Source organism: Thermobia domestica, chromosome 18 (genome assembly GCF_964235325.1).
Source record: "Thermobia domestica chromosome 18, izTheDome1.hap1.1, whole genome shotgun sequence".
Classification (NCBI taxonomy): Eukaryota; Metazoa; Arthropoda; class Insecta; order Zygentoma; family Lepismatidae; genus Thermobia; species Thermobia domestica.
In genome coordinates, this window is record NC_137471.1 from 1258091 (window position 1) to 1277557 (window position 19467).

The 19467-nt window shown below is 35.0% G+C and overlaps 1 protein-coding gene across 1 annotated transcript in view; it reads left to right on the top strand.

Moving 5' to 3' along the window:
- LOC145675521 (tetraspanin-6-like) overlaps positions 1-19467 on the top strand; it is a 213706-nt gene that overhangs the window by 142560 nt on the left and 51679 nt on the right. The gene's annotated exons all lie outside the window — the stretch shown is intronic.

A 19467-nucleotide genomic window follows, 5' to 3' on the forward strand; every position in this document is an offset into this window, starting at 1 on the left:
TACATAGAATAAATTATTTTTTATCTTTTGAATAGATATTTGAAGGAATGTTGCACATAAATCAATGATTATGGACAACTACATTCATTTGTTTTATTTTTTCATACCAAAATTTGTATACAAATTTATTTATCAACAAAATAAAACACGTTTGCATTGTTAGTAATGCTGAGAAAAATTCGGAAATACTTTAGTTTACTATTGTTTTTTTATTAGGCTAGGGTACGTAATATACGTTAGCAAACGTTATTATCAATTAACCTTCATTTCTGTTTTATCTAATAATTTTAGCAATAATCTTTTTCTAACGTACTGAATTCTAATCTACAGTACATTAATCTATCTGTTCTAATCTACCTAATCTACTAGAGCAATATCAGTTTAAAAAAACTTTCAATTAAATTATTTGCTCCTGAGCTTAACATAGTTAGCAATGTCTAAATGTCCTAGTATGCAAGAAACATAACTATATAAAAGACATTTAAATGTCTAAATATCTTAAATTATTTGTATGTTGTTTATTTTTTTAACTACGTTCTTTTAAAAATTTGATAGGAGTTATATGTATCAGAATAACTGGAAATAACAAATACAATATCACTTTAATATTAATTTACACTAAAATGAAATATGTAAAATAACCTATGCTGCACATAATGAACAGAATTTTTGCTTTTCATGTTTTCTTTCTTTTCCGTATAACAAACATTAAATTATGTTTTTATATATATTTATATGTATAATTCTTCCACACATCATGTATAAAACTTATACACTCAGTACGCTACCTACACAAGATAGTTTATATTTTTAAACATAGGAAAATACTTATTATTAAATACACGTTAGAGCCTAACATACTAAAATTAATGCAAAATTTTTGCGGGTTTGTCAAAAGTGAAAGGAGGTAATCAAATGCAACTTACCACAATCATAAATAATGTAATTCCACAACGGAAAATATGAATCTGAAGAATTTTCAGTGTTGGCAAAATAACATTTCCCTCAAAATCTTAAGGCAGCGACTAGAGGAACGAACTCAACTACATTTGATTACGAATCATGTTGTCTTGGAATCCTGTGAATTACTTTTTAAATAATAGTTGTATTTAGTTTGTAATAAACAAAATAGTTTTAGCATACAGTTATTAAAATTAAATAATAATGTTATTTAAAAAGTAGTTCACAGGATACCAAAACAACATGATACGTAATCAAATGCAGTTGAGTTCGTTCCTCTAGTCGCTGCCTTAACTTAGATTTTGAGGGTGTTGTTATTCTGGCAACACTGACAATTTTTCAGGTTCTTATTTTCTGTTGTAGAATAACATTATTTATGATTGTGGTAAGTTGCATTGCATTGTTTTTTTACTTTCACTTATGAATAAACAAGCAAAAGAAAAATGGTAAAATTTGTATTAATTTTAGTGTCAGGCATAGGCATAGATACAACATTAAAACATTTTTTTTATTTTTTAAATAAAATACTGTGATTAAAAACAATGAAAAAAGATAAATTTATTTTCAAAACGATTATACTTTTTGTATATGATAATGTTAAGCAGCACGATACCAAATATAATTATCTTCCTTTTGAATACTGTATTATTGTGTATGATATACAAGATTTATTGTTAGTAAACTATGTTTTAATCTTTGTACACTTCGTACTTATGTAAGTAAGATATTTTTTGTTATTGTACCTTCCTATATAGATGACTGAAATTACAAAAAAATGTAATTAAATAATAATGTTGTGGAAACATTTCTTGTAAATAGGACAGTCCGCTTTTAAGTGTAATAATTATTATTATGAAGTATTATGTACTATGAAGAAAATATAATTCAAATATACATATATCAAAGTTTTTTCTTCTATTATTGTTAACGTTCACATTTCTTCCTTTAGTGAAATATATACTTTATTTCGTTTATTTATTTATTTACTAGTGATGCTGTTGAGTGATCGCCAAACCGTCCATCGCGAGACACAAGTAGCTCACGGGGACATTTTCGGTAGATCGCGTTAATGCTCCGGTTGGCTAACCTTAATTCCTCCACTGAGCTCAAGATAACGACAGGGGGCGCTGACGACAACAACTGCTTATTTCTCCTGCGAAACTGCCATTGTCAGCCTCACCTCACAGTTGATTGTATACGTGTGGGGTTATGCACGTTATATTTTTCGTGTGTATATTAGACGTTTGCTAAACGTTATGTTTTTCGTGTTGTTAAGAATTATCTTAGATTTTTTTTTAATCGGAAGGAAAGGTGGAGGTAAAATCACTCCATTATATTGGGCTGATTTGAAACACAAATAATTGAAATGATTTGGAAACCTCAAAATACAATATCATCTAAATCAAATGTATATATTTTTATTATGATATATTTGAATATATACATACATTCTCATTCATACAATGCATATATACATTCTGAATAGAGAAAGGGTAACATGTTTTTCATTACGGATAGAATTTCTCTTTATTCTTTATTTATTTTACCTCAAGCAGTCGACATCGTGTGTAACATATTCTTCATTGAGGGTAAAATTACTCCTTATTCTTTATTGATTTTACCTCAAGCAGTCGAGATTGTGTGTAACATACTCTTGATTGTGTGTAAAATTACTCTTTTTTCTTTATTGATTTTACCTCAAGCAGTCGAGATTGTGTGTAACATACTCTTGATTGTGGGTAAAATTACTTTTTTCTTTATTGATTTTACCCCAAGCAGTCAAGATTGTATGTAACATATTCTTCATTGCGGGTAGAATTACTCTCATTTCTTTAATGATTTTACCTCAAGCAGTCGAAATTTTGTGTAACATACTCTTCAATGTGGGTAAAATTACTCGTTACTCTTTATTGGTTTTTACCTTAAGCAGTCGAGTTTGTGTGTAACATACTCTTGATTGCGGGTAAAATTACTCTTCTCTCTTTATTGATTTTATCTCAAGCAGTCGAGATTGTGTGTAACATACTCTTGATTGTGGGTAAAATTACTCTATTTTTCTTTATTGATTTTACCTCAAGCAGTCGAGATTGTAACATAATCTTGATTGCGAATAAAATTACTTTTTTCTTTATTGATTTTACTCCAAGCAGTCAAGATTGTATGTAACATATTCTTCATTGCGGGTAGAATTACTCTCATTTCTTTATTGATTTTACCTCAAGCAGTCGAAATTTTGTGTAACATACTCTTCAATGCGGGTAAAATTACTCGTTACTCTTTATTGATTTTACCTTAAGCAGTCGAGTTTGTGTGTAACATACTCTTGATTGCGGGTAAAATTACTCTTCTCTCTTTATTGATTTTATCTCAAGCAGTCGAGATTGTGTGTAACATACTCTTGATTGTGGGTAAAATTACTCTTTTTTTTATTGATTTTACCTCAAGCAGTCGAGATTGTAACATAATCTTGATTGCGAATAAAATTACTTTTTTCTTAATTGATTTTACTCCAAGCAGTCGAGATTGTATGTAACACATTCTTCATTGCGGGTAAAATTACTCTTTATTCTTTATTGATTTTACTCCAAGCAGTCGAGATTGTGATAGAGCTCAAAACATACGTAATATATCTAAACGAAATATTTTTAAAACAAAGGAAAGTTATTGTGTAACTTGTTTTCTATAACAAATCTGAGGAGAATTGAACTCTTCCTTATTTAATTTTGATTCTTGGCTCAAGTATAACTCAGAAGGCTTAAACAAAATAAATACAATCGAATATCGATATTTAATCAAAATCGAATATAATATTTACGAAAATTATCGTAGACCTTTTTTCTTTTTTGATTTTTTAATCGAGAAAGGGGTTAAATCCATTCCTTCATACTTGACAGATTGCCATCTCAAACAGAGTTCGAGTAAAAATATCTAAGTATACGTTACATTGGGCTAAAATTGAACTTATTTGACTCAAGTTATTGTCATATTACTTAAATAAGACAGCTGTTTAAGTCATGAGAAAGTTGCACCATTATACCTGTTTAACAGTGACCGATTTTAACTACAAGCTATGGAGGTTTTCACGAAACGCTAAAGAAAATCTGTATTGTATTTACACTTTATGTATATATGCAAATGTTGATCATTTTATCTGTTGTGCATTTTAACCCTAAACAATAGTTATTTTCGAAAGTTAGAGAAGACTCATACCAAACTTCACTAAAATCGGTTAAAGTTTACTAGTATTATCGTATAACAGAACAGTACATAAATTCCAGTTGAATTATAGAATTGAACTGAATTTTAGAAGTTTGCTAAGCTCGTTTGAAATTGCAAAAAATAATCTATTCTTATCAGAGATAAGAGTAGTGTAATATTTTGTAATGTATGTCCTGAAACCGTAAACTTTATATATTTTTTTTTCGGTATAAAGTTTCCAGTTCCAGTACACAAGTTGATTGCATCTAAATGACTTTTTATAGCTTTGGGTTCTAAGTTATTTTTGTATGGGCTGAATGGTGATTTTACAATCTCTTTTTGGAGGATTTTGAATACACGAGGGTGGGGTAGAAATAATTTTGTGTAAATACTGGATGTAATTGGAGGTAGGGTCTGCGCCAGGCCGGTAGCTAGGGAGGGGCTAGACGGGACAATGCCCTCTAAATTATTTTTTGCCCCCTCTAAAAATAACGCTGAAGAAAATTTTGAGACTCAAATCCAGTGGGATTCTTGCAATTATATTTACCAAATTAAATTCAACTTTGCGAATTCTACTCATTTCTGTGTATCTTCCATTGCCGTTACCTATTTCAAGAATTTCAAACCACGCCCTATTATTGCAAGCATGACAATCATCCAAGGGTACCAGGTGCAGTTCTACCTTCCAAACAACAGTATCATAGTACACAACGTTAGTTGTGAATATAACTAAACTGTAGAGTCTCGCTTATTTTGGAAGGTAAAAAATTGAGTGTAAACGTTGTATTAAACATATACTTCTATTTTGTATTGATATAATCTAAAATTAATTTTGTTCTAATGTTTAAAAAATAAATTATTCAATTTTAGTTATTAATATGAAACAAAGTATCTAGCAAAGCGCTTGTATTAAGCACACAAAAACGTAACAAGAATTTACTTTTTCAATAATTCAGAAATAAATACAGATTCTGTAAATAATAAATAAATGTACAATTTCATGGTGTTTTTTGATGTCTTTGTCATTGTCTCCTCAGTCTTCATTTCTGGCCTCCCCTAATAAATCAGACTGGCTATGGGTCTGGTATACGCCGTGTACTAGCCTTGCGAATACTCGCCTTACATTTACGAAAGAACGAGCGTATCAGACTATGGATACAGACTGTATTTTTGAAAACGTGCGAAGGTATACCTACAGAAAATTCGGCCCCTGGACAAGTTGTTTTTCTAATTCTTGGGCCCCCTCTTTCCATCTTTCTCTTACTCTTTAAGGGATCCCACAGCCTGTGGGCCCTCCTGCACGGCAAGGTCTGCCGGGCCCCCCTAGGCCTCTTCCATACATGACAAATTACTTGAGGAAACAACATTGACAAATCTCAAAGCCATACGAATAAATATTATTTGTAGGGCTCTTATTAGAAGACATTTTTTACTGAAATGGGCTCAAGACTTATTTACGTTTTATTGACCACTTGTGTGCTCTTTTGTTTATGTAATGTAGTGAACCTCTTTGACGCTTCATTTATAATTTCGTGTCGGTATCGTATATGGAATAAGAAAATTTTATCTTATAATTGGCCCCCTCGAACGGCGGAAAGCTCACCTGGGGTTGAAGCAGTTGCACCCTGCTCCCCACAAGTTACGGCCCTGATTAAATGACTGCTGATAATCCATATTAACTATGAGCGAATATTTGGCGTCGGGGAGAAATATTGTAGCTCTAGGGAAGGGAGATATTTTTTCTGCGGCCCACCCATAGAACTTATATTCAAAACTACGGGTAAATACAAATAGTAACATTCATTGTTGTTGTAATTGTTTAAATGTTTGGTTCTATTTTCTGTCAACAATGATATTGCGCGTTTGTCTTAATATGGGAGGACGAGGACCCAACCATTCCAACATATGTGCTCCCATATCATCTATGTTATTAGTGAAGACAGACATTACGTTTTCAATTTAATACACCACAATCTAGAAACTTTCTATATATTACACAAAATATCCTGAAATATCCTGAAGTAGTTCATTATTTAAGGCTGTAACTACTTTAAAGAGAGTAAATAATGAAGTACAGAGTCTTCCAAAAGTCATGCAAAAAAGTAAAAAGCTGTAACTTTGTAACCATTTATTGTATTTGTACAAAACTTTTAGTGGACTTGTAAGAAAGTCTTAAATTATGTATCCAAGCACTTTTTCAACGCCAAACCACCATTTACGTCCAAACATCGCTGAAGTCTTTTCGGGAATCCAAAAATGGCATTTCGACGTGCTTCATCCGTAATACTCCCAATCACATCACGTATCTTCTTCCGGAGGTCCTGAACATCTTTCGGGTTTTGCTTGTAAACTTCTGTATCATTTTCTTACGAACGATATTGTGTAGCGTTGTCATTGCCACTCGCAACTGTAAGGATCTGCGTTCCAACGATTTCTTTGGACTTCGCAACACGCTTTCCTGCACGGACTGAATCACATCAACACTGGTTGTTGGCCTTCCGCTAGGAGGCAAGTCCAAGACACTTCCGGTATCTAGGAACTTATCGTACCATCTCTTGATACTTGAACCTGCAGGTGGTTGTTTCTGATATTTTTGTCGGAATTTTCTTCTCACCAAAACACTAGATTTTTACTCAAAAAAACACGCCACACACTGCGCTTTCTCTTGAGTAGACGCCATCCTTGTGACGTGATTTGCGGCTATGACGTCAACGTTTACATCCACTCATTGTTGCCAACAAAAAGTTTAATATTTCCACTAAACATTACAAACAAAATACAAAATTGTAAATAGTACTTTCAAAGTTACAGCTTTTTACTTTTTGCAGGACTTTTGGAAGACTCTGTACGTCGTCGCCAGGATCAATTCTCTTAATATAAAACATAATTAAAAATTAACTGCAATTATGAAGTTTTTTTAAAAATACATGTTTATTTAAACATAACTATCATACCCCCAAAATTGTGCAACATGCACATATATTTAAAGTAAATAGTTACACAATGAATGTGTCACGCTGACCAATTCTTCTTTACTGGTAGACGCGCACGTGGTCCCTTTTCATCATTGTATCATTGTGAGTCCAATGCCATATCCAAGTATCACGTATGCACGTTTTTGGTATTACTTTCATGCCAGGTTTTTTCATACGCTACGGTAACGCATACTTAGTGAACTGAACTGAAGAACTATACGGAGAGAGAGACCGAAACTATTGCTCCATCGATTGAGAAGTAAAAGAGCGATTCACGAGCGAACGACATATAGGATGCATGTTCCCCAAAGAACCATGGCTTCCAAAGAACCGTGGCTCCTAAAAGACTCACGATTCCCGAAGAACCATGGCTCCCAAAGGACAATGGTTCTCAAGAACGTGACTGCTGAAGAACCACGGCTCCCAAAGAACCGTCGCTCATTTCTAGTGACCCACGGCTCACTTGGTCATCCAAAAGAACAATCAAGGAGATTCTACTCTATCGTGAGCTAGGGGGCGCGGTGGCTCAGTGGTAGAGCGTTCACATCCGGTGCTTGGGGTCCCTGGTTCGATCCCAGCTCGCGCCGTGTGGACTTTGTGGTGGACAAACACCGCGCCCGTTTTCTCGGAGTTCTCCCGTTTCCTCCCACTTTCTTCATTTCACTCATTTCTCATTATCACCGTCTCCTTTAGCCTAATCAGCATAACCGTGGGACGTTAAACTTGAAGATTTCATTCTTTTTTTTTTTTTTGCTATGGCGAGCTACACATCACTACGTGAACAAAAAATTAGACAACAGTGATTAGAAGACCCTCGACAATTGTTCTATCTAATGTTGATGTATTCCAGACATTAATTTGTATTACTAATCTCTATTTATTTATTTAGACAAATGAATAAATACTCTACCACTACTATTTATTAATTTATTTATTTTTATTTCTGCTAAAAGAGGTGATATGTTTTGTCGGAGTATGTACGTGTTTAATTTTTCCACTGACGTAGGGTTGCTAAATTTTGTAAACGAAAAACCGGGACACCAATTTCAGGCTATATATAAGGTCATAGTTCCTACTCATTCGGTCAGAATAAATTAATTACTTGTCTTCGTCAGGTTACTACTCACAATATTCCAGTTCATTCTATACATAGTTAACACAGATGAAGCCCCACAAGGGATGTACATGTACAGTCCGCAGCAAAAAAAAAAAAAAAAACCTGCAACATGAGCATGTAAATTTATTGTGAAGCGACAAAGTCCTTTGCTTCAAAGTAAGTGTGCAGAGGAGGACGCCGAGGTTTCTCCTGGCGTGATTCGTGCCACTTAGACGTTATGTTAATACCCTACATTATTAGGCGTAGTTTCACAACAAACTTATATGCTCATGTTGCAGGTTTTTTGCTGCGGACTGTACCAAGAATGTGACACTGTAACATAAAATGAGCAGCATGGCGTCCCTTATTCCGAATTTTGATTTGTTGTTTGTAATAGGTAGTAAATATTGCGCCAAGTACGACATATCCTTCTATTTATGATTAAAGAGATACTTTTTTTCTTTGTTCCGTCATCACTTTAATCAGAAACGCTACCCTAAAAGAAATATAAATTTAGCATTTACCAAGAAAAAGTACATTTATACTAATTTTAGTAAATCTCTTTAAAGCCCGTCACCGGGGGGAAAAGAAAAAAATATTTTCTATTGAAAGTGATAATAAAGGAAAATTTTGCCATAACATATGCCCCCTCTTGAATGTTTTTTTTTTTTTAAATCCTTTTCTTCCTCTCTGAAGGCTCAAACAACCTATAGGACGAAAGAATGATTTTCAAACTCTTTTGTTTGTTCAGTAAAACTGCGTAATTGGCTAAATATATCTCCCGGAAATCTGTTGTTAGGTGAGACCAGCTAGTTTATGCAGGATAATTATTTTTTTTTTTCAATCTGAGAACGAAAACCGGGACAAACAGGCGTCCCGAAAGCTTTCTTCGGGACAGTTAATTCTTTCATTGAAAACCGGGACGTCTAGCAACCCTACACTGACGTACAGAAAGTGTACAAATTTCAGTGATTACATACAAACCTTTCCCTGCTTTTATTTATGTGCGAGGATTTTTCTTTTGATTACATGACCCATTGCGAAGTTCTGCACTTCCTGGATGTTTTTGCTATTGTTCTATGCATCTTTATGTAATTCTTTAATGTGGGAACGTCTTTTGTGATCCTAATTCAGCTGCACCATTTACAGTATTACAGCATATGAACCATGATAAATTTGTAGTACTGCTCTTGATGCCCTAAATATGTGCTTATTTTGCATAATGGTTAATCGATCCCTGCCTACCATTAATGAAAATAAAATATATTCTATTTTATGTATTTAAAGCGTAAATTTAGACTTTATTTTGCCACAAGGAAGATTTTTTGAATGTACAATTAACAGAACTAATATATAAATTTTGACTTTCTTTTTATAAGACTTTATTCATATAAGACTCATGTAACTTTATTCATATAAGACATGTGACTATATTCATATAAGACATGTGACTATATTCATATAAGACATGTGACTATATTCATATAATACATGTGACTATATTCATATAATACATGCGACTATATTCATATAAGACATGTGACTATATTCACATAAGACATGTGACTTTATTCATATAAGACATGTGACTTTATTCATATAAGACATGTGACTTTATTCATATAAAACATGTGACTTTATTCATATAAGACATGTGACTATATTCATAAAAGACATGTGACTATATTCATATAAGACATGTGACTATATTCATATAAGACATGTGACTATATTCATATAAGACATGTGACTTTATTCATATAAGACATGTGACTATATTCATATAAGACATGTGACTTTATTCATATAAGACATGTGACTATATTCATATAAGACATGTGACTTTATTCATATAAGACATGTGACTTTATTCATATAAAACATGTGACTTTATTCATATAAGACATGTGACTATATTCATATAAGACATGTGACTTTATTCATATAAAACATGTGACTTTATTCATATAAGACATGTGACTATATTCATATAAGATATGTGACTATATTCATATAAGGCATGTCACTTGATTCATATAAATTACCAATGTAATCGCTTTCGCTCAGAATTCTACGACTATAGGGTCTATTGTGTGTAAAACTGTAATTAAAAAATATGAGTTTTCATAATTAAAATATATTTATATGTATTTATTTAGTGGCAAGAGAACATAGAAAATGTAAATTTAAAACATATTTCTGATTTAATAAATTTTCACTAATCTACGTATATTACATGACAAAGTTGGATTAAAGCAGATAATACTTGTATTTTTGGAAATAAAGAGGGAAAATTGGAGATAAAAAATGAATGAAGAGTAGGATTAGAATTAGGCATTAGATTTCTAAGGTTTCGGCAGCTAATGGCTATGATCAGTCACTTATGAAGGATGAGGGCGGCGATCACACTGCTAAGGTAATTAAGAAGAAGGAAGGAAGTAGCTGGAACCGTTATGTAAACTACCATTTGCCTAGTGTGAATGAAAAAAAAAACAGGGAATCGAGAGAGAGAGAATTTTTATTTAAAGAAAAGACGTTTGCCTTATTTCTCCTATGAGGTTCAACTTTCAAACCGGAAATGGTTGATTTGTACCGCTTCCGGTTTAAATAGTTAATACAGGAAATTAAATACCCTTTTTGGGAGGATGAAAAATGAAGTGAAATCTTTAAGTTTTACGTCCCACGTTTATGACGGATAGGCTAAAGAACATGCTGAACACGAGAAATGAAGGAAATGGTAGAATGAAAAAAGTGGGAGGAAACCGGAGAATCCCGTGAAAACCCACTCACCACACAGTGTTTGAGCACCACAAAATTCACTTAGCGTGAGCTGGGATCGAACCAAGGACCCTATGCACCAGAGGTGAACGCTCTACCACCGAGCCACCGCAGCGGGACGATGAATCGATTCCAAGAGATAATTTCTCGCTATATTTTATTGTTTTTGCTGAATGTTGATCAACAGAAACCGGAAACGTTTTCTCCCACTTCCGGTTTATTAGAGGGTTAAGAGAGTAGATGGAACTTATTGTTGGAATTGTGAATCAATTCAGAAAATACGCTTTTCTTGATCTCTCACCGTTTTTTCTTTTTCTTAGATTAATATTGAAACCGGATTAGTAGTAGATTTCTACTACTTCCGGTTTTAGTGGAAAGATATGGATGAAGACAGTTATATAGGGTGTTTGAAAACAACACCGACAACGTTTGGAAGGTGATTTCTGACACCAAGAGGACGAAAAGTATAGACCAACCTGGGTGCACAAATGCTTCCTTTCGGAGTTATAAGCTGCCGAAAACATGAAAAATTAGACTTTGAAGGTCTATAGCTCCCAACCTATGGGACCTACCGAAGTCGGGTTAAGACTTCAGTTAGGAACTTGTAAGTGTTCTATCAAAATATCCATGTTTCAGAACCCTGTGGTACTTCCAGAATAATTTTTATACAGGTAGTTGTTAAGTACTTCAAATTATATGCCCGTAACCAAACTCCCTCTATATTTTTTTTTTGCGTGAGTAGCTTAGGATTCTGAAACATGGACCTTTGAATAGGGCACATATTAGTTCCTAAGTGAAGTATTGACCTGACTGCTCTAGGTCCCATAGTTTCGGAGCTATGAACCTTTAAAGTTCAATTTTTCATGTTTTCGGCAGCCTATAACTCCGAAAGGAAGCATTTGTACACCCAGGTTGGCCTATATTTTTCTTATCTTGGTGTCAGGAATCACCTCTCAAACATTGTCGGTGTTGTTTTGAAACACCCTGTATATCATTCAAACTCTGAGTTGATTCCAAAAGAAGAGCTTATCGATATATATATTACCTTATTTGCTCTGTGGCGATGAACGTTAAAACCCGAAATGCTTAATTTCCACCACTTCTGGTTTGAATAGAGAGTTACCGGAATGGGTGGAACCCATGCTCTGAGCCCTGAATAGATGCTAAGAAACCGCTACTCACTATCTCTTAAGTTTTTTGGTGTGATACTTGTTAACAGACAAACGGACATAGCCTTTCTATAAGACTTCCGGTATTTACGTATAGCACTGTTTGCAACTCAATTGGCGTGAGAACTCATTGCAAAGACCTCTCATTACTAACCAACCACTGCAACGACCTCTTGAATGTATATTTGGTTATCACTAGTTGTTCGTGGATTACAGCAGCAGGGACCATTATTATTAGAATCATGCTAATGGGACTTCTAAGATATTTGTATTAGTCCGTCTGTCTGATTTTTAATAGATACCTAGAACGATTATGTCAGAAGACTTCGTAAATAGAGCAGGGGCGGATACAAGGGGCGATCACCCCGATCGCCCCCTCAGAAGAGGAAACTTTCTTATTTTATATATAAATAAAATCCATCCCAGAGTTTGGAGTTCTTAAAAGTAGCTCTAAGTAGCAGTGTTGCAGTCCCCCCCCCAGAAGTCTGTCCTGGATCCGCCCCTGAAATAGTGTCAATCCGTTAACATCTTCAAGGGTAACGGCTGTCTTAACGTTTGTTATTCATATCCCGTTTGATGTAGCTTATAGGCAACCTGCACATCAGCAAAGTAATGTTGGTTGCCTATAAGAAATGATATACAACTTTCTTCCTACAAAATGCCCATCTGAATATCTTATATTTGAAAACTCGTGATTGTCTTCAGTCTTATTATTATACTTCCAAATTATGATATTTAAAAGTGTGTGAGTTCTTATACAACAGTAAATCCATATGTTCTTTTCTGTGTGTCGACAGACAACAGCAAGTGATAGCAACAGTTTCTTCTTAAAATGAATTAAGCGTCCCAATACAGTAATAGACTCTCTCTCCTGCCGTGACTAGTGATGGGGAAATTCCAGGGAAGATATTTTTCGGGAATATTCCCTGGGAAGATACCCCAAAATGGAAATTTTCCGGGAATTTATGTAAATCACAAAGAATATTACATTCTATTACTGTATTTTGCTTTCAAAGTTAAATTCGTTTTTATATCACAGTATATTATTACTGTTTTCCCCAGAGGAGTCTTTAAAACGTATATTCGGAACGGTATTAAGTTATTTTATTAATATTTCATTATATTTAGAGAGTATGCATAAATGGATATTTATTTACAATATGTTCTATGCAAGTAAATATGTATGAAAAAGTGGTATAGTAAGTCCACATATTTTTAAACCGCTAAACAGTTTAAAGTTATATGTAAGTGGATTTTTTAAATTTGACTCTACTAGTGATATTATAAACATATTAAATTTTTAAATTTTATAAACAAATTAGGTTGGGTAACTGCCAGAAGACACATGTCCCACCATTTTATCAACATTTGCGCATAAATATTTATGTTCACAATATTTGCAAGATACGCACTTATCTTTGTAATTTTGCACGTAACATTGCTACACAGGACCTTTCTTCCTACTCATTTCCCGAAATTTCATGCGTTAATTCACATATAAGAGAAGTCCGAGTACCTCTTCAGAAATTCGAGTCAGAGAGAGGAGACAGACCAACGTCTATTACTAATGGTGGTTCGGGTTTAATAACAGTACTTCATCTCTATTTCTACATAATTTCTACGTTACTTTACAAAATGGTTCCTTTTCATCATTTGTAAATTAGTACTTTGCTACTTTTTAGTGCAAATGAAAGTGGAACTTAAAAAGTCATATTATTAGTTACATAAAGTACAGTCAACAAATTTTAATTTTTTTAAACTCCAAATTATTTTAAACCTAGAAGTAAATCATAGTAAATAAAAATAAAATAATTAGTAATACGGTTCTTATAATTTGCAAGATAAAGTAATAAAATGGAAATAAATTCCTTTCCGGGAATTTGTATGCCAGGGGAAAAAACGGGAATATTCCCATTTTTTAAAAAATTTCCTTCCCACCGGGAATATTCCCAGTGCCCATCATTAGCCCTGATCCGCTCTTTCTAACGGAAGTGGTAGAAATCTACCCAGCTGCTGCGATCTTGTATTTAATCCGAAACTGAGAGACTGCGGTGGCTTAGTGGTAGAGCGCTAACCTCTGGTGAATGGGGTCCCACTTCAATCTCAGTTATGCTCGTCGTGCACACAGGAAAAACAGATGGCAGGACTTCTACTCGTGTAAACGTTGTTAGGATATTCATAACCACACAAAACTATCATACCTTCATGAAAGATTACAGGAAATATCACACGTTGCTTGTCACTTCGTATCATGTTAATTATACGCTACGGAAAGCTTTGATCATAGCAAAAAATAACAACTAATGCAAAGTCTCACTACCATTTGTTAGATATTGTTTACGCTCCAGCAATACAATGAGCCTAATTTTGAAACCATAATTCAACTATGAAAGTAGCTATAAATACCTTTGAACGTTGGTGCCATGTAGAGAAACTCAATATTAACCCTAGCTAAGCCCAATCAATGGTTTTCGTACCACCTAGGTGAGTACATTGAAATCCGAATCTACTTAACCTTCAAGTCGGACACAGTTCTGTTTGTGTTTCTACTATTGTTATTTATCTCTATTTTATTTTTGACTCAACAGCACAATTGGATCCCACATTTTACAATGATCACAGACCAAGAACAAAGCCGCTTTAATTTTCTCTAACGTTTAGTTGGCACAAGTTGGGGCCTGCAGTGCACCAGAGCACTTAGTACTTATAAAGCCTTGTCATGAGGAATGCGTCGACTTAATGTGTGTTAGCTCTCCTTAAATTATATCAAAAGCTAACTATCTTAGAGCGTCATATTCTACGTTTCCCCATTTCGCATACACTTGCTGCTTCAAATACGGCTTGTCTACGATTATTGACTTTCTGCCTCTTTTAACTCATCTTAAAACTCCAAAGTTGTTAATTCTCGCTACGTTAAATCCTATTCCATGTTATTTGTATATTACCCTACGACGCACTATCAAAATACATAAATACTCGTCTTCGAACCATTAACAGTCAGATAACGACCTTTGCATCCCGAATTTTTTGTCATTTATCGGTTATGAGAACTTTCATCACATATCTATTCTTCATATAGACTGCAAATACCTGCTCACATGTGCTAACCCTATCTAGATTATTCTAAATTGCTTCACCTCCGATGCTTGGGGTCTCTGGTTCGATCCCAGCTCGCGCCGTGTGGACTTTGTGGAGGACAAACACCGTGTGGGTTTTCTCGGAGGTTCTCCCGTTTCCTCCCACTTTCCTCATTCCACCATTTCACTCATCTCTCATCATCACCGTCTCCTTTACTTGAATCACTTCCATCAGCAACGTCGTTTCCTAATTTTTAACTCGGTACATTCTGGTCAAAATTGATCGTGATCTATCAAGTAATTCTTACGATTCTTTTTTTATTTCGGATACATGGACAAACATGGGATATATGTAAGGGGTTTTGGTAAACTCCATAAAAATTAGATACGCCATATGATCAGAAAATGAAGATATTACCTTCTCTCATTATGGGTTGAACAAGCGTCCTTACGAGCTGCTACCCTGGTGCTCTTAAAATTGATCCCCAACATTTAACTAGCGGTGATTGCTTTTGCTCTAAATTTCCTGTATTTCTCAGTTTTAAAAAAGCTCCAAAATAAATGTAATGGGATACGTCCATTGGCGTGATAGACCGAGGGTAACATTCCATAACCGTTAGAGCGTGGGCACGGTGGCTCAGTAGTAGAGCGCTCAACCTCAGTGCGTGAGGCCCCAGGTTCGATTCCCAACTCGCGCTAAGTGGGCCATGTGGTGGGCAAACACGGTGTTCGTAAGTTTTCTCGATCCTCTCCAGTCTCCTCCCACCTTATTCATTCCACCATTTCATTCATTCCTCATCATCACCGTCTCCTTTAGCCTAGCCGGCATAATCGTGGGACATCAAACTCAAAGATTTTCATAACCGTTTGTGTTAACGCAACAACAAATCTGCGTTTTAGTTTGCTATAATAGGCACATCAGTATTGCATGATTTACGTTGCGCTATGTTCTGCAACTTTTGCGAAGACTGATACGGCAAATAGCTCCACGGCTCTTCTCCCAGTTATTCCTAGTGCTGAAAGACAATCCTAGCGGCATCGGAGACTTTGAAGGCAAGATTACAATTCTCTTTTGGATGCTGGGAAGTGTGTCGGAAACACAAGGTACCGAGTCCCACGATATAGCCACAATTCGAGGAAATGAAAACCATTTCTGAGAAGCCATGTTTCAAGCCCTTCCTATACCGCAGATAGTGACGGATGGGGTACAAGTTATACTACCAGCACTTTAGGCTACTCATTTTGGAGGGGGACGAATTTCTACTCTCAGCAGCAGGATTTATATGCTAGGAAATTATGATCATATGTAACTGGCCTAATATTTTAAGGTGCCCAACATAGGATGTCACTCTGGTTCAGTTTATTAAGCATGCAATATGGCATTTTCATCCGAAGAACCAAGAGGCTGGTCCTCATAAGGGCCGTTTGCTTCACCTTAAAATAACCTCAGAATGAAGCAATTGAGACATGAAATTAAGGTTGATTCTGAGTACTGACACAAACATTCTGACGACGTGAGAAGTTTGCGTGAGGTTCGAAGATAATACCTCCTCCAAACCAATAATAATAATAATACTGAGTAATAATAAGCTTCTTACCTAAAGCCTGTTTTACACGCTTCAACTTTCATTTTCAAAAATATCTTGAAGCAGGAATCTCATTATTTCTGACACTAAGGATTAGAGGGAGGTGGAAGAGAGTATGCCATTTTGAAACTTAAAAACAAAGATGTACGTATTTGTAAAGAAAAGAAAAAAGAAAAAATAAACTAACTTTCTCTTTCTAGGAAAACTTAAAAAAAGAAAAGTGTAAAATAAATATGATTCCAGCGAACAGCGAATGGGGACTATTTTTTGAAACACGGAAGAAGTTAACATTTGATGAGGCACTTATCGCAAATGAGGTGTATTCCCTTCTTCGAGATGAAACTATGTGACTATCGAAGGAAGGCTATTTTGTTTGAAGAGTTAAAAAAACAAAAAAGAGCGGAAATCCTTTAAGAAAAGATGATGCGTGTGGAAGAGGAAATATCACCCTGCGGACTATCATAGAGCGTTCTTTTCTGGAATATCTCCCGAATGGACGGGCAATGGCGTCGAGTGGAGAAGGGGTGATGCGTCATATGTACTTGGCAATTCTCCTTTCTTTAGTGTCTCTCTGTGTCCCTCTCTTTCTCTCCTCAGCAGATCCCGGCGGACGATCTTCTTCATTGGCTTCCGTTGATAACAGACGTCGATCGATGATGGAGACAGTGCTGCCAACTGCATCTATTTGCTACCAAAAAACAAAGCTTCGAAGAACAAAGACATTTTTTGTAGTATTATAATAAAAAAATTTTAAGGTGAACACTATAGAATTTTATGTGTCCTTTCGTGGTGTAATAATAGCAAAACGAGTATATTTTCTATGGAAGTAGTCTAGGGCCTGACTTTCAGTGGAAATACAAGTTGTGGTTCTGACACTAATTTCAACAGTAGGTCTCATCTCATTACATAACACCTCGGTAATTAAAACTTACGTTGAACACCAATAAACTAATGCGAGTACGGTGGGTCAGTGATTTCATCGTGAGCTTGAGTCTCTCTGAAGAACATGAACATTTTTGAGTCTCTCTGGAGAACGTGAGCGGTTTTGAGTCTCTCTTAAGAACAAGATCGTTTCTGACTTTGAAGAACGGGGGCGTTTTTGAGTATCTCTGAAGAACATGAACATTTTTTAGTCTCTCTGGAGAACGTGAGCGGTTTTGAGTCTCTCTTAAGAACAAGATCGTTTCTGAGTTTGAAGAACAGGGGCGTTTTTGAGTCTCTCTGAACAGAATGAGTGTTTTTGAGTTTCTCTGAAGAACATGACTGTTCTTGAGTTCCTTGGAAGAACATGAGTGTTTCAAAGTCTCTCTGAAGAACGTAAGCATTTGTAAGACTCTCTGAACAACCTGAGGGTTTACGTCTCTCTGAAGAACATGAGCGTTTTTGAGTCTTCCTGAAGAACATGCGCGTTTTTGAGTTCCTCTGAAGAACATGAGCGTTTTTAAATCTCTCGGAAGAACGTAAACGTTTTTTTGAGTCTTCCTGAAGAACATGAGCGTTTTTGAGTTCCTCTGAAGAACATGAGCGTTTTTAAATCTCTCGGAAGAACGTAAACGTTTTTTTGAGTCTTCCTGAAGAACATGAGCGTTTTTGAGTTCCTCTGAAGAACATGAGCGTTTTTAAATCTCTCGGAAGAACGTAAACGTTTTTTTGAGTCTTCCTGAAGAACATGAGCGTTTTTAAATCTCTCGGAAGAACGTAAACGTTTTTTTGAGTCTTCCTGAAGAACATGAGCGTTTTTGAGTTCCTCTGAAGAACATGAGCGTTTTTAAATCTCTCGGAAGAACGTAAACGTTTTTTTTGAGTCTTCCTGAAGAACATGAGCGTTTTTGAGTTCCTCTGAAGAACATGAGCGTTTTTAAATCTCTCGGAAGAACGTAAACGTTTTTTTGAATCTCCCTGAAGAACATGGGTGTTTTCGAGCCTTTTAAAGAACATGACCGTTTCTAAGTACCCTCTAGGTTTCTGTGTTAGTATTGTTGTCGACTCCGGTAAAAATTGAAAAGTGTACGAAAACGTTAAAGTAACTTTTATAAACAAAGAAAAATGTGGTAGAGCTTTCCTCTCTGTCAAGGTTTCCCTGGTTCGATCCTAAAGAATATGAGCATGTCGTGGGAAAAGTTTTCCTGAGTTTTTTCGGGTTTATCCAGTTTTCCTCCTACACTATTATTCCACCAAACTCTTCCATAATTCTTTACTTCCATTAATCATATTTTTCCTTCAGTTTAAAGGTTGAATTGAATTGATTTTGAGTTTAACGTTTTGAGTTTAAAGGTTGAGTTGAATTGATTTTGAGTTTAAAGGTTGAGTTGAATTGATTTTGAGTTTAAAGGTTGAGTTGAATTGATTTTGAGTTTAACGTTTTGAGCTTAAAGGTTGAGTTGAATTGATTTTGAGTTTAAAGGTTGAGTTGAATTGATTTTGAGTTTAAAGGTTGAGTTGAATTGATTTTGAGTTTAAAGGTTGAGTTGAATTGATTTTGAGTTTAACGTTTTGAGTTTAAAGGTTGAGTTGAATTGATTTTGAGTTTAAAGGTTGAGTTGAATTGATTTTGAGTTTAAATGTTGAGTTGAATTGATTTTGAGTTTAACGTCTCATTCAGCAGCGAGACTATATCAGACGGGGCGT